Source organism: Callithrix jacchus, chromosome 5 (assembly GCF_049354715.1).
Source record: "Callithrix jacchus isolate 240 chromosome 5, calJac240_pri, whole genome shotgun sequence".
Taxonomy (NCBI): domain Eukaryota; kingdom Metazoa; phylum Chordata; class Mammalia; order Primates; family Cebidae; genus Callithrix; species Callithrix jacchus.
The window spans coordinates 132,519,562-132,534,640 of NC_133506.1; the positions used below are offsets into that span (position 1 = coordinate 132,519,562).

A 15,079-nucleotide genomic window follows, 5' to 3' on the forward strand; every position below is an offset into this window, starting at 1 on the left:
GCTGGCATGGCTTGAAGGAAGGGAAACTCCTGTTGTTCAAACACTTTCATTTGTCTTTCCTTTGTCTCTGAAGCCAATACTTGAATGTCAAGCTTTATGAGAAATATAACCACATTATATGCAATTGTGGTAAGGTTACTTAACCTATCTGCCTCCATATACATGGAAAAAGCAGTTGTCTACCTTGTGGGATTATCGTGAAGACACCACATTCAACACTTCAGCTCAATCTTCCCTCCTTCTCATCTGAAATCGAGACCATTATAACAATGACCAGCACGTAGGAGGGCTCACTCTGCCAGGGCACTGGGGAGTCCGCAGGCACTCGTGGAACCCTCACAGCCACTCTAGGGGCTGGGTACGGTCATCAGCCCCATGCTACAGTGGAGGAAACTGCCTCCAAGAACAAGCTGCCAGCCCAAGATCACGCAGTCAGCCACTGGCTTGGGGGTCCAGACCCAACCAACCTAGAGATTGCTTTTTTTTTTTTTTTTGAGAAATAGAGATGGGTCTCAGTATGTTGTTCAGGCTGGTCTCAACTCCTGAACCTAAGTGATTCTCCCACCTCAGCCTCCCAAAGTGCTGGGATCACAGGCCACCACACCTGGCTGTGATTTTTTTTTTGTCCCAGGTTTTTTTTTTTTTTTTTTGAGACGGAGTTTCGCTCTTGTTACCCAGGCTGGAGTGCAATGGCGCGATCTCAGTTCACCGCAATCTCCGCCTCCCGGGTTCAGGCAATTCTCCTGCCTCAGCCTCCTGAGTGGCTGGGATTACAGGTACGCGCCACTGTGCCCAGCTAATTTTTTGTATTTTTAGTAGAGATGGGGTTTCACCATGTTGACCAGGATGGTCTTGATCTCTTGACCTCATGATCCACCCGCCTTGGCCTCCCAAAGTGCTGGGATTACAGGCGTGAGCCACCGCGCCTGGCCTTTTTGTCCCAGGTTTATTGAAAATAATACAGCATTGCAGAAAAGATTCAAACAGGCCTTGAGGCATTTTGAAATTCATCCCAACTGTAGGCTGAGTGACTGTGATTGCATTCTCACCCACTGCTTAGTAGCACCTTGGAGAAATTATTCACTCTACCTTGATTGAAGCAATGCAAAACAAAACCCACATCATTCTTGGGGAAAAAAGTACACTACAGAGGAAAAATTTCAAGACCATTTGTAGAAAACTTAAAAAATTCAGAGAAGCAGCCCTCCATAAAGTACTGTGAGTTAGTAATTTTATAAAAATATTGTGTCTTTCACGGAACAACTTCAACATGGTCCGTGAAAATAAAAAAACATATATTGTGTCTAGGGTGTTGAACTGTGGGGAGGCTTTTGGGACCTGCGCTTGCTGTTCTCACCTGGCAGTGTGCATTTCTCCCAATGCACTGCTTTCGGTTTTGTACTGAAATCGTGAAAGCTCTTGGCCTTCACCCATGGCAGGCACTGGTAAATAATTAAACTGCCTTCCTTAAGGAAGACGAAAAAGGCACTAACATACGTCTGAACAGCTGAGAGTAACACAGACGACTGATGGTTTCCTTTGTCCCCTACCATACACTGTAAGCCAGCACTATTCCAAGGTGTGGGCCGGTAGCAAGGAGAAACATTTGTTAGTACTGACCCAGCCTCTCTCTCTCTCTCTCACCGTGCCTAACCTATAGATGCTCATGTGTTAACTCTGTAAACATTTTCTGAATCGACCTGTATCAAGTCATAACTCTTGGTCCTAATTGGCCCCTTATCCTGAGTTCCCTGACACACTTGACATGTACAATTATATTCCTATATCCTGGTACCTGCTTGCAACACTATGTAAATAAGTGCACAGTGAAAGGCACTTTCTTACCCACAGCATTGGTGTGACTAAACAGAGTAACTCTTTCATTGTGCCCTAAGTTCTGAGGAAGGCACTGGCTGCCGCTGCTCGCTGCCTTCCACAGGGCATGGAAATCCAGTTGAGCTCCTGTGTGCAAGCTGAGCTGCTGTGGACAATCTGTGCCTCTCACCACATTAGGGGCAGGTTGAACTTGAAGATCTCTTGAGGCCAGCTGGTGTGGCAGCATAATCTAGAGCCCCAGTTTCCTGGTTCTCAGTTTCCAGCCCAGTGCTGCTGTAGCTTGTGCCTGGGCAACATGTGGGATCCAGAGAAGTGTATGTTTTAGGGAAAACTGACTTTCCAGTTGTGCTGTTTTTGTTTTTCAAAACAAGGTCTCCTTCTGCCACACAGGCTGGAGGGCAGTAGTGCAATCATAGCTCACTGAAGCCTTGAACTCTGAGCTCACAGCTTCCTCCTGCAGCAGCCTCCCTCCAAAGTAGCTGGGATTCCTGAGAAGTATCTTCTGCTTAGAAGATAGGACTGGGATGTGACTCAGATGCCCTGACTCTTTATTCTTACTGAGATTCAGGAGATTTTCTTGAATAAATTTTCTTCACTTGCTGTATGTCCTTAGGACAAGGTAAAAATTTTTTTATTATTTAAATAATTTTCATCAATTAGGTCAGGTGCAGTGGCTCACACCTGTAATCCCAGCACTTTGGGAGACTGAGGTGGGAGGATCACTTGAGCCTGGGAGATCAAGTCTGCAGTGAGCTGAGATGGCACCACTGCAGTACACCCTGGGCGACAGAGCCAGACCATGTCTCAAACAAACCAACAAACACTTTTCACCAATTCAATGGCTGTTTTGTAGGGAAAGGTCTGCTGAATTCCTCACATGGCCATCCCAGATAGTCTACCCATAACTTCTGTGGTGACTGATGAGTGTAAAAGAAGGTCACGGCCCGGCGTGGTGGCTCACGCCTGTAATTCCAGCACTTTGGGAGGCCGAAGTGGGGGGATCACGAAGTCAGAGTTTGAGACCATCCTGGCAGAAATGGTGAAACGTGTCTCGACTAAAAATACAAAAAAATTAGCTGGGCACAGTGGGTGCCTATAGTCCCAGCTACTCAGGAGGCTGAGGCAGAAGAATCTCTTGAACCCAGGAGGCAGAGGTTGCAGTGAGCCGAGATTGCACTGCACTCCAGCTTGGGCAACAGAGCAAGACTCTGTCTCTAAATAAATAAATAAATGGTCACATAGCACATTGATCCATGAAAGGGCCATATATACAAAGCAACCTCCAAATGCTGAAGGAGCCCGTAAACCGGAGAAGGCAGACAAATCCAGTGTGTCAGCATAGGATGATTTACCAGGTAGATTCACACACAGAAGCATGGTCCTGGGTGGCTGCAGACACGTGGAGCTCTGCACTGCAACCCCTCAGATCTGGGGCTTATCTCTTGGGAAAAAGTATATGTGCTCTGGAGGGAATGTATAGGCGGCTATAAGTATCACTATACCTGTAATTTTTGCAACAGCATCTCTGAAATTGTCTTGGAGGAAAAGTGAAACTTAAAATGAACAGATGTTCCTACCTAGAGAGTAATATATCAGCTAGACATTTTGAAGGCATTCTCGGACTCAGGGTCAGGCAGGCAGATTATCATTTAAATAACATCGCTCTGGTGCCCACACATATGTCTTAGCATATAAAAGTTATATATCAAATTTTAAGTCAAAATTACTTAAAACTGAGAAAATGTAACTAAATATTTTAAAAGCATACCTTGGAGATATTGTGGGTTTGATTCTAAACCACTGCAATAACGTGACTATTGCAGCAAAGTTAAGAGAAATTTTTTTACACAAGCTATGTTTACACTATAATGTTTCCTTCCTTCCTTCCTTCCTTCCTTCCTTCCTTCCTTCCTTCCTTCCTTCCTTCCTTCCTTCCTTCCTTTCCTCCCTCCCTCTCTCCCTCATTCCTTCCTTCCTTCCTTTTTTTCTTTCTTTTTTTTTTTTTGAGATGAAGTCTCACGCCTGTTGCCCAGGCCAGAATGCAGTGGTGCAATCTTGGCTCACTACAACCTCCTGGGTTCAAGCGATTCTCTTGCCTCAGCCTCCCAAGTACCTGGGATTATAGGCGTGCACCACCACGCCCAGCTAATTGTATTTTTAGTAGAGACGGGGTTTCACCATGTTGGCGAGGCTGGTCTTGAACACCTGACTCTGGTGATCTACCTGCCTTGGCCTCCCAAAGTTCTGAGATTACAGGTGTAAGCCACCATTTCTGGCCGCTATAATATTTTCTTTTGTGTGCGATAACATTATGTCTACAATACCAATGTACATGTAAATTTAAAAACACTTTATGGCTGGGTGTGGTGGCTCACACCTGTAATCCCTGTGCTTTGGGAGGCCAAGGCAGGTGGATCACTTGAGGTCAGGAGTTCGAGACCAGCCTGGCCAACATGGTGAAACCCCATCTCTACTAAAAATAGAAAAATTAGGCATGCATGGTGGTGCTTGCCTGTAATCCAAGCTACTCAGGAGGCTGAGATAGGAGAATCATTTGAACCCGGGAGGCAGAGGTTGCAGTGAGCCGAGATCATGCCACTGCATGCCAGCCTGGGCTACAGAGTGAGATTCCATCTCAAAATAATAATAATATGAACAAACAAAAAAACACTTTATTGCTAAAAACTGCTAACAATCATCTGAGCCTTCAGTGAGCCATGATCTTTTTGCTGGTGTTGCCTCGATGTTGATGGTTGCTAACTGATTGAGGTAGTGGCTGATGAAGGTTGGGGTAACTGTGACATATTATTAAAATAAAATGGCCAGGCACAGTGGCTCACGCCTGTAATCCCAGCACTTTGGGAGGCTGAGGCAGGTGGATCACCTGAGGTCAGGAGTTAGAGATAAGCCTGGCCAACACAGCAAAACCCCATCCCTACTAAATATACAAAAATTAGCCGGGAGTGGTGCTGGGCACCTGTAGTCCCAGCTACTTGGGAGGCTGAGGCAGGAGAATCACTTCAACCTGGGAGGCGTTTCTTTCTCATTTGAGGTTATAATGAACATCGTTACACCACCAGTCAAGTCAGAAGTAGGACAGAGAATGCTGCCAAGGTTGGTTTAGTCATCCAAGATCATTAAAAATGGCTGACCCTAGGCAGAGCAGGGTGGCTCACACCTGTAATCCCAGCTACTCAGGAGGCTGAGGCAGGAGGATTGCTTGAACCCGGGAGGCAGAGGTTTCAGTGAGCCAAGATCATACCATGGCACTCCAGCCTGGGTGACAAGAGAGAAACTTCATCTTAAAAAAAAAAAAAAAAGGTTGACCCTATCAATATGTACAAAAATATAAAATATAAATAAAAATACAAATTTCCTTTTTAAAGTATTTTTTGATGGAGGTGAATTTAAAATAATAATCATAGTAATATTCCTATAACAAGTTTAGTCTTTTTTTAAATTCTACCTTAAGTTCTGGGATACATGTGCAGAACGTGCAGGTTTGTTACATAGGTATACATGTGCCATGGTGGTTTGCTGCACCTGTCAACCTCTCTTCTAGGTTTTAAGCCCTGCATGCATTAGGTATTTGTCCTAATGCTCTCCCTCCCTTTGCCCCCCACCCCACGACAGGCCCCGGTGTGTGACATTCCCTCCCTGTGTCCATGTGTTCTCATTGTTCACTTCCCACTAATGAGTGAGAACAGGTGGTATCTGGTTTTCTGTTCCTGTGTTAGTCTGTTGAGAATGATGATGTCCATCTTCATCTATGTCCCTTCAAAGGACATGAACTCATTCATTTTTATGGCTGCATTTAAAGTTCTTTTAAGGAAAAAAGCAGGGCATTGGAAGTTTCGGTTCTTTTTCCTCCCCTGTTGCAAATTCTTGTGGTTGGGTTGGGTGGTGGAGGGTGCGTGTCATCTGTGGGTGGCCTCTCTACTCAAAGGTGACCCCATTTAGATTCTGAGACGGGAAGTGGAGGGTGAATAGATCCTAGCCATTTTTTTTTAGTTCCTTTTTTGCCATCTAGTGGTCCTCATCAATCTTCTGCTTCTTGGTATCAACATCATTGTCCTCATCATCTTCAGCTGCCCACTTGCCAGTAGCAGACTCAGCTTCCTCGTCTTCATCTCCAACCTTTTCCTCATCATCACCTTCTTCCTCTCTACCTCATTGTCAGCCTCCTGCTCCCAATTTTCCTCATTAGCGTTCCTGTTAGCAAGGGGATCTCTTCTGTTTCTGCCTCCTCCACAACTCCCTTCTTCCCCTCCGCAACTCCCTTATCCTTTAAGTCCTTGATGGTGATATTGGAGCTAGTGTCTACAGCTGCGTCTGACATGGTAGAGCACTCGGGATTAAAAACACAGTGAGAGTTTGGGAACTCTGGTGATAAAGCTGCTGGATTCCACAACGGAGGAGGAGGCATGGAGCTAGACAAGGAACAATGCAAAGATGGCTTTTCAGAGCAGCAGTGGGGGCTGTTTCCATTTCAACGATGTTCATAGGATCTTCACCAGGAGTAGATTCCATGTCAAGAAACCTTCTTTGTGCATTTATAAAGAAGCAACTTCTCATCCGTAAAATTTTGATCATGAGACTGCAGCAATTTAGTCACATCTTTAGGCTCCACTGTTTTTTGTTTGTTTGTTTTTTGAGATGGAGTTTTGCTCTTGGAGTGCACTGGCGTGATCTTGGCTCACCACAACCTCCACCTCCTGGGTTCAAGCAATTCTCCTCCTGCCTCAACCTCCTGAGTAGCTAGGATTACAGGCATGCACCACCTCACCCAGCTAATTGTTGTATTTTTAGTAGAGATGGGGTTTCTCCATGTTGGTCAGGCTGATCTCGAACTCCTGACCTCAGGTGATCAGCCCACCTCAGCCTCCCAAAGTGCTGGGATTATAGGCATGACTCACTGCACCCATCCCAGGCTCCACTTCTACTTCTGTTTCTCTTGCTGTTTACACCACATCTGTGGTGATTTCCTCTACTGATGTCTTAAATCCCTCAAAGTCATCCACAAAGGTTGGAACCAACTTCTTGCAAACTCTTGTTAATGTCAATATTTTGAACTCCAGCCAAGAATCATGAATGTTCTTCACGACAATAAAATGATGAATCCTTTCCAGAAGTTTTTTGACTTGCCTAGATCCATCAGAGAAATCACTACTTATGGCAGCTATAGCCTTACAAAATACATTGCTTGAAGAGTAAGACTTGAAATGTAATATGCTTCTTGATCCATGGGCTGCAGAATAAATGTGTTAACAGTCATGAAGACATTAATCTCCTTGTACATCTCCATCAGAGCTCTTGGGTGACCAGGTGCACTGTCAGTGAGCAGTAATATTTTGAAAAGAGTCTTTTCTTCTTACCAGTAAGTCTCAACAGTGGGCTTAAAATATTCAGCAAATCATTCTCCAAATGAGATATGCTATCATCCAGGCTTTGTCATTCCACTTCTAGAGCAAAGGCAGAGTAGTTTAGCATGATTCTTATGTGCCATAGGATTTTTGGAAGGGTAAATGAGCACTGACTTCAACTTAGAGTCACCAGCTGCATCAGCCCCTAAGAAGAGAGTCAGCCTGTCCTTTGAAGCTTTGAAGCCAGGCATTAACTCCTGTCTAGCTATAGAAGTCCTACATGGGGCTGGGCATGGTGGCTCATGCCTATAATCCCGGCACTTTGGGAGGCCAAGGCAGGCAGGCAGATCATGGAGTTCGAGACCAGGTTGACCAATATGGTGAAACTCCATCTCTACTAAAAATACAAAAATTAGCTGGGCATGATGGTGGGCACCTGTAATCCCAGCTACTTGGGAGGCTGAGGCAGGAGAATTGCTTGAATCTGGGAGGTGGAGGTTGTGGTGAGCCAAGATCGTGCCACTGCACTCCAGCCTGGACAACAGAGTAAGGCGCCATCTCAAAAAAAAAAAAAAAAGTCCTAGATGGCATCTTCCAATGTAAGGCTGTTTTTCAATGGCCTTAGCTAGATCTGGATAACATGCTGCAGCTTCTACAGCCACACTTGCGTTTTACCTTGCACTTTTATGTTACGGAGATGGCTTCTTTCCTTAGTCTTTATGAACCAATCTCTGCTAGCTTCTGACTTCTTTCTGCAGCTTCCTCACCTCTCTTAGCCTTCATGGAATTGAAGAGAGTTACAGCCTTGCTGAGGATTAGGCTGCGGCTTCAGGGAATATTGTATCTGGTTTGATTTTCTATCCAGAACACTAAAACTTCCTTTGTAACAGCAATAAGGCTGTTTCACTTTGTTTTTTTTTTTGAAACCAAGTCTCACTGAAATCTCCACTTCCTAGGTTCAAGCAATACTTGTGCCTCAGCCTCCTGGGTAGCTGGGATTATAGGCACACACCACCATGCCTAGCTAATTTTTTTGTATTTTTAGTAGAAATGGGGTTTTGCCATGTTGTCCAGGCTGGTCTCAAACTCCTGACCTCTAGTAACCTGCCTGCCCACCTTGGCCTCCCAGATTACAGGTGTGAGCCACTGCACCCAGCCAAGCTGCCATGCCCAGACATGTTTCACTGTCTTATTATTTATGTGTTCCATGGAGTGGCACTTCTAATTTCTTTCAAAAACTTTTCCTTTGCATTCACAGCTTGGCTAACTGGTACAAGAGGCCTAGCTATAGGCCTGTTTCAGGTTTCTACATGCCTTCTTCACTTAGCTTAAGCATTTCTAGCTTTTGATTGAAAGCAAGAGATGCATGCCTCTTCCTTTCACTTCAGCAGTCTGACTACAATATTTAAGTTTGCCATCCTATAGGGGCATGGTTCCTGGTGCCCCTCCAAATTACAATAGGAACATCAAAGACACTGATCACAGATTGCCATCACAAATATAATAATAATGAAAATATTTGGTGGCCGGGCACAGTGGCTCAGGCCTCTAATCTAACACTTTGGGAGACCAAGGCAGGTGGATCACTTGAGGTCAGGAGTTTGAGACTAGTCTGGCCAACATGGTGAAACCCCGTCTCTACTAAAAATACAAAAATACTACAGGTGGCCCATACCTGTAGTCCCATTTACTTGGAAGGCTGAGGCTGAAGAATCCCTTGAACCCGGGATGTGGAGGTTGCAGTGAGCCAAGATCACGCCACTGCACTCCAGCCTGGGCGACAGAGCAAGACTCTGTCTCAAAAAGAAAGAAGAAATTTGAAATATTGCAAGAATTAGCAAAACATGACACAGACGTGAAGTGAGCACTTGCTGTTAGAAGCATGAGGCCGATAAACTTACTTGATGGAGGGTTGCTATAAACCCTCAGTTGGTAAAAATGCAGTATCTGCAAAGTACAATAAAGTCAAGTGCAATAAAACAAGGTATGCCTGTAAAAGCATTTTTATAGAAAACAAAACTCTCCACAATTTTGGTGTTCAATGTCCATCTAGTTGCCAACATAAAGAAATGACATTACATTTCATACATGTTATGCCTAGATCCAATTTATCTAAATCCAGGAGCAATATGAAGTTTTTACTATTGCAAAACATATTTTAATTTAATTTAACCTTTGAAATTTTGGAAGAGACAGTCTCAGTATGTTGCCCGGGCTGGTCTTGAGCCCCTGGGCTCAAGCAGTCCTCATGCCTTGGCCTCCCAAAGTGCTGGGATTACAGGCGTGAGCTACCAGGCACAGCTGCGAAACATTATTTACAACTGTTGCAAATATTGCACTGATTTGGGAGTATCTCCAGAATCAGGAATCGGACAATCAATACAGTGGGAAAATGTGGCCTGCGGTGACTCACACCTGTAATCCCAGCACTTTGGGAGTCTGAGGGGGCGGATCATCGGAGGTCAGGAGTTTGAGACCAGCCTGGCCAACATGGTGAAACTCTGTGTTTACCAAAAATACAAAAATTAACCAGGCGTGGTGGTGGGCGCCTGTAATCCCAGCTATTTGACTGAGGCAGGAGAACTGCATGATCCTGGGAGGCAGAGGTTGCAGTGAGCTGAGATTACGCCATTGCACTCCAGCCTAGGTGATAGAACGGGACTCTGTCTCAAAAAAAAAAAAAAGAAAAAAAGAAAAAGAAAAAGTGGGGAAATGTGTTTTGTTATGCAAAAATCAATTTATTTCTGTTCTCTGAGAGTAGGAATCAACATGCTAATTAATTAGTCCTTTTTATTACCAAGCACCTGGGCTGCTCAAAATCTTCCCACATCTTAAGTCAGTGCTTGCCTCTGAAGAATCCAAAAATCGCTGGGGGGCCGAGACGGGTGAATCACGAGGTCAAGAGATCGAGACCATCCTGGTCAACATGGTGAAACCCCGTCTCTACTAAAAATACAAAAATTAGCTGGGCATAGTGGCACACACCTGTAGTCCCAGCTACTCGGGAGGCTGAGGCAGGAGAATTGCTTGAACCCAGGAGGGGTCCTGAACAGTGTTAGTCACAAGTGCCCATGTTGAAGGCTGTGGATCACGCTGCACCAGCACCGCTCACCAGATCCAAGCAACCCATAGGTGCCTGTTGTTCTTTAGTGATTTTGTATCTGTACGTTTGCAATATGGGGCTTTCTAAAGTGTGAAGTCCAGGAATGGTATTCTAATGTCTGAGTATAAAGGTGAGATAGTTTTACGCTTCTGTCCAGCCAGTGTTTTCGTTTTTTCTTGTTTCTAACAGTTCTAACAATGCCCCTGGTTTCTAAAACTATAATATTTGTCCTTGTAACAGGCTCAACAGACATATCTATTTCTTAGAGCATTTGCACAGTAGCACAAAGGCAAAAATAATGCCATTTTGGTAAAAAGAAAAAAAACTTTATGACTCTGTCATTTAATAAAAGAGTAGCTGATCAAGGGCGCCCTATGCAAGGATTCAGTACTGAGTGAGCCTGCTGGTATTTCCTCCGTACAGAACGTCTGTCTCCTGGACGGTGTGACAGCAGGTACAGCTGCCTTGGAAGACTGAGTCTGGCTGGATGGCCGATTGAGGCCCCTTTGGGCTGTGGCAGTGGTTCTTGCAGGCAGTTGAAATGTCAGACAGGCCCTAGTAGACGTGTTTGACAACATTTCGTTGGTCTCTGGATACAACTGCCATATTTCTTGTTCTCCCGAGGCTCTAATAATGGCTGAAGAACCCAAGTTCATTTTCTTTCTTTTGAGACGGAGTCTTGCTCTGTTGCCCAGGCTGGTGTCCAGTGGTGCCATCTCAGCTCACTGCAACCTCCACCTCCTCGGTTCAAACAATTCTGTCTCAGCCTCCCGAGTAACTGGGATTACAGGCATGCATCACCATGCCCAGCCACTTTTTGGATTTTTAGTGGAGATGGCGTTTCGCCATGTTGGCCAGCTGATCTTGAGCTCCTGACCTCAGGTGATCCGCCCACTTTGGCCTCCCAAAGTGCTGGGATTACAGGTGTGAGCCACGGTGCCTGGCCCCTAGTTCATTTTCTAAGATTAGAGCCAACCATTTCCTGGCACATGGGAAGTCCTTCCACCTTCCCATGTACTCTCCTTTTGGAAGAATGAGTTTGATAGCAAGGGAGGTCTACACTACAGCCCAGCATTGTGGTAACAAGTGCAATCTAAAAGAAAGATGACACGAACTCAAAGGTTTTGCTTGTGAATTAATTAAGTTCACATTTCCTAAGAGTTTACTATATACTGCCTCCTGGGCTAAGTACTATCAACTGGTGTGTAAATGAGTGATAGAAAACACACGGGGCAAGTAGAGACACAGAGGAGGGGCACCTGGCCAGCTCCAGCACAGCAAGGTTCCCTATCCAGTGTTCCCTACCTGGCCAGTGAGGCTCACAGAATAACATGGGACATTACCACAGGAAAGGCAGAGAATGAGATTCTAGCAGGAAAAGTACCCTGGCCACCAGTACCCAGAGAGGAAGTAGTGAAAATTAATGGCCACATTGTATTCTAGTCAGCCTGCAATATTAATAACCTATACTGTGCCTGCTTCTGCAGAAGATGCACTAAAATTGGAATATACAGAGAAAATCAGCATGACCCTGTGCAAAGATGACGTGTAAATTCGTGAAGTGTTCCATATTAAAAAACAGTAACAATAATACTAACTGTTTTGCTGAAGGTACCTTTGTGGAGTAGTTTTCTGGAGTGGCAGGAGACTTGATGGAGTCTTGCTCTGTTGCCCAGACTGGAGTGCAGTGGTGCGATCTCAGCTCACCTCCTGGGCAACTTCCACCTCCTGGGTTCAAGTGATTCTCCTGCCTCGGCCTCCTGAGTACCTGGGATTACAGGCATGCATCACCATGATGGGCTAATTTTTTGTATTTTTAGTAGAGACGGGGTTTCAACATGTTATCCAAGATGGTCTCCATCTCCTGACCTTGTGATCCGCCTGCCTCGGCCCACCAAAGTGCTGGGATTACAGGTGTGAGCCATTGCACCTGGCCCTTATTTTTAAGGATTATTTCTCCAACACCAGGCACTGTTGGGGCCGTGGACATAGTGATGAACAAAATATAGCAGTCCTGCCCTCATTGAGGTAAGCTCCTAGAACAGACAGTGGAGAATCAAACAGATAATAATCCATGCTATGAAGAAAAATGTGGCAGGCCTCATGGTTTACACCTGTAATCGCAGCACTTTGGGAAGCTGAGGCAGGAGGATCGCTTGAGGCCAGGAGTTCGAGACCAGCCTGGCCAACATGGTGAAACCCTGTCTCTACTAAAAATACAAAAAATCAGCTGGGCGTAGTGGTGGGTGCCTGTGCCTATAATCCCAGCTACTCGGGAGGCTGAGGCAGGAGAATTGCTTGAACCTGGGAGATGGAGGTTGCAGTGAGGCGAGATCACCACTGCACTACAGCTCAGGAAACAGATTGAGACTCCATCTCAAAAAAAAAATTGGTCAGGTGTGGTAGTTCATGCCTATGGTCCCAGTTGCTGGGGAGGCTGAGGCAGGAGGATTGCTTGAGCTGAGGAGTTCGAGACTGCAGTGAGCTATGAATGAACCATTGCACTCCAGCCTGGGCAACACAGTGGGACTCTGTCTCAATAAATAAATAAACAAATAAGAGAAATGAAGTACAGAGTAAGAGCTGTGGTTAGAGAAGGTCTCTCTGAGGAAGTGACCGGGTAAAAGGAGGATGTAAGCCATGAGAAATTTATGAAGGCTGGGTAATTTATAAAGAAAAGAGGTTTAATTGGTTCATGGTTCTGCAGGCTGTACAGGAAATCTGGTGCCAGCATCTGCTTCTGATGAGCCCCTCAGGAAGCTTACAGTCATGGCGGAAGGCTAAGGGGAACAGGCGCACCACATGGAGAAAGTAGGAGGAAGACAGAGAGAAGGGGGAAGTCCCTGACTCTTTTAAACAACCAGATTTCTTTTTCTTTTTCTTTTTTTGAGATGTAGTGTCACTCTGTTGCCCAGACTGGAGTGCGGTGGTGCGATCTCAGTGCACTGCAACCTCCGCCTCCCGGGTTCAAGTGATTCTCCTGCCTCAGACTCCTGAGCAGCTGTGACCATAGGTGCCTGCCACCATGCCTGGCTAATTTTTATATTTTTAGTAAAGACAGGGTTTCACCATGTAGCCCAGGCTGGCCTGGAACTCCTGATCTCAGGTAATCTGCCCACTCAGCCTCCCAAAGTGCTGGGATTACAGGCATGAGCCATCGCACCTGGCCAAAAACATGTGTTTTGAGGCCCCTAATTTGCCATTGTCCTGGATGTACTCTCCTTCTTACTGATTTTAAAAGGGATGTAAATGATTTAGTGTGTCTTGATAGGTCTCATTTTATTTTGCTTCAAAAGCTGTAAACTATAGTTCTCATTGATTATTGTTCTGTTGAAAATGTCTTTTCCAATACCCCAGGAGGTATATAGCCTGTGAAAATCGTATATAGCAAGATGAAAACAATGGCCGCCCCTTAATATTTACTTAGGGAGTATAGATAATGATCTCTTTGCAACTGACACTCTGCTTCAGAATATCATTTTTACCCAAATCAGACCAAAAAAGAGTTTGTTTTTTTCCATCAGGTTTTCCATCTGGGCCCTTTGTACCCACCTCTTTTTCTATGTGATGATTTGCCAGCAGAAGACTCCATTTCAACAAACAGGTCTATGGAAAGAAGCAAACTAATTACACACAGCTTCTTTCATGCTTGTGGCCCAGATTTAGGAGTTTGAGAACAGTCTGGGAAACAGTCTTAGAAATGGAATCAAGTATTGAGAGCGCTGTGATTGCTGAAGGCAGTCTAGCCGCTAGCACAGCCCATGCTGGCAGTGTTCAAAAACCTTGTCTGAGTCGAAGAACAAGAAAGAGGCACCCCAGGCAATCTCCCATAACCCTTGGAAGGTGCAGAAGAGCCTCAATGTCTCCATAGCAAGAAGCACAAAGTTCAGAGGAAGGGCAGGGCTCATACACTGTCCAGATGGCCTCCGAAGCAAACAGTGGGGCCCTCTCTCTGGAGACTGGAAACTGGATTTCCTGGTGGGGCAGGGAAGACTAGGCTGGCTTTTCTGAGCAGGGCTTCATCATAGAGGGGACATCATCTGTGCAGAGTCCACCCTATCCTCAGAGGCCAGCAGCAGTAGATGGAACCAAGTCCAACCAGATCTGGGGCCTCCTCACCTTGGACCTCTAGCCAGCCACATTAAGAGACCTCTGCTGCCTTCTTCCTTGTCCTTCCATTCCTCCTGTCCACTCCATGGCAGCTAGGAAGTGAGGCCTTGAAAAGAAAAGAGGCAGGAGGTATCACTGAACTAGACCATGCCCACTCCCCAATCTCCTCATTCTCCCAGCAAGCAGGGTGAGTGCCCCAGTTGTGCTGGGAAGAGGAGGTAAAGCACTGCGAACCTGATATGTGAGTGGGGCTTGAAACAGGGCTGGCCTGAGTTTTACCACGCCAAAGTGATGAATCTGCCCTAGATAGGGCTAAGGAACTGAAGGAAGTTGGAAGCAGTGATGAGAAAATAGAAAATGGGCTGGGTACCATGGCTCACACCTAGAATCCCATCACTTTGGGAGGCCAAGGAAGGCAGATCGCTAGAGCTCAGGAGTTCAAGACTGGCCTGGGAAACATGGCAAAACTCCATCTCTGGTTTTGTTTGTTTGTTTGTTTGAGACAGTGTCTCACTCTGACGCCGAGGCTGGAGTGCAGTGATATGATCTTGGCTCACTGCAACCACCACCTCCTGGGTTCCAGCGATTCTCCTGCCTCAGCCTCCTGAGTAGCTGGGATTACATGCGCCTACCACCACGGATGGCTAATTTTTATAATTTTAGTAGA

At 45.6% G+C, this 15,079-nt stretch overlaps 1 long non-coding RNA gene and 1 pseudogene across 1 annotated transcript; one reads left to right on the forward strand and one right to left on the reverse strand.

Moving 5' to 3' along the window:
- Positions 1-5,880: 5,880 nt before the first annotated feature.
- Positions 5,881-15,079, reverse strand: LOC118153456 (uncharacterized). The gene is made up of 3 exons (XR_004742679.3): positions 14,422-15,079; positions 13,855-13,908; positions 5,881-12,070 (listed from the first exon to the last, which is right to left on the reverse strand). It is a non-coding gene; the product is annotated as an uncharacterized LOC118153456 (long non-coding RNA).
- LOC118154281 (U6 spliceosomal RNA) lies at positions 11,778-11,878 on the forward strand (annotated as a pseudogene).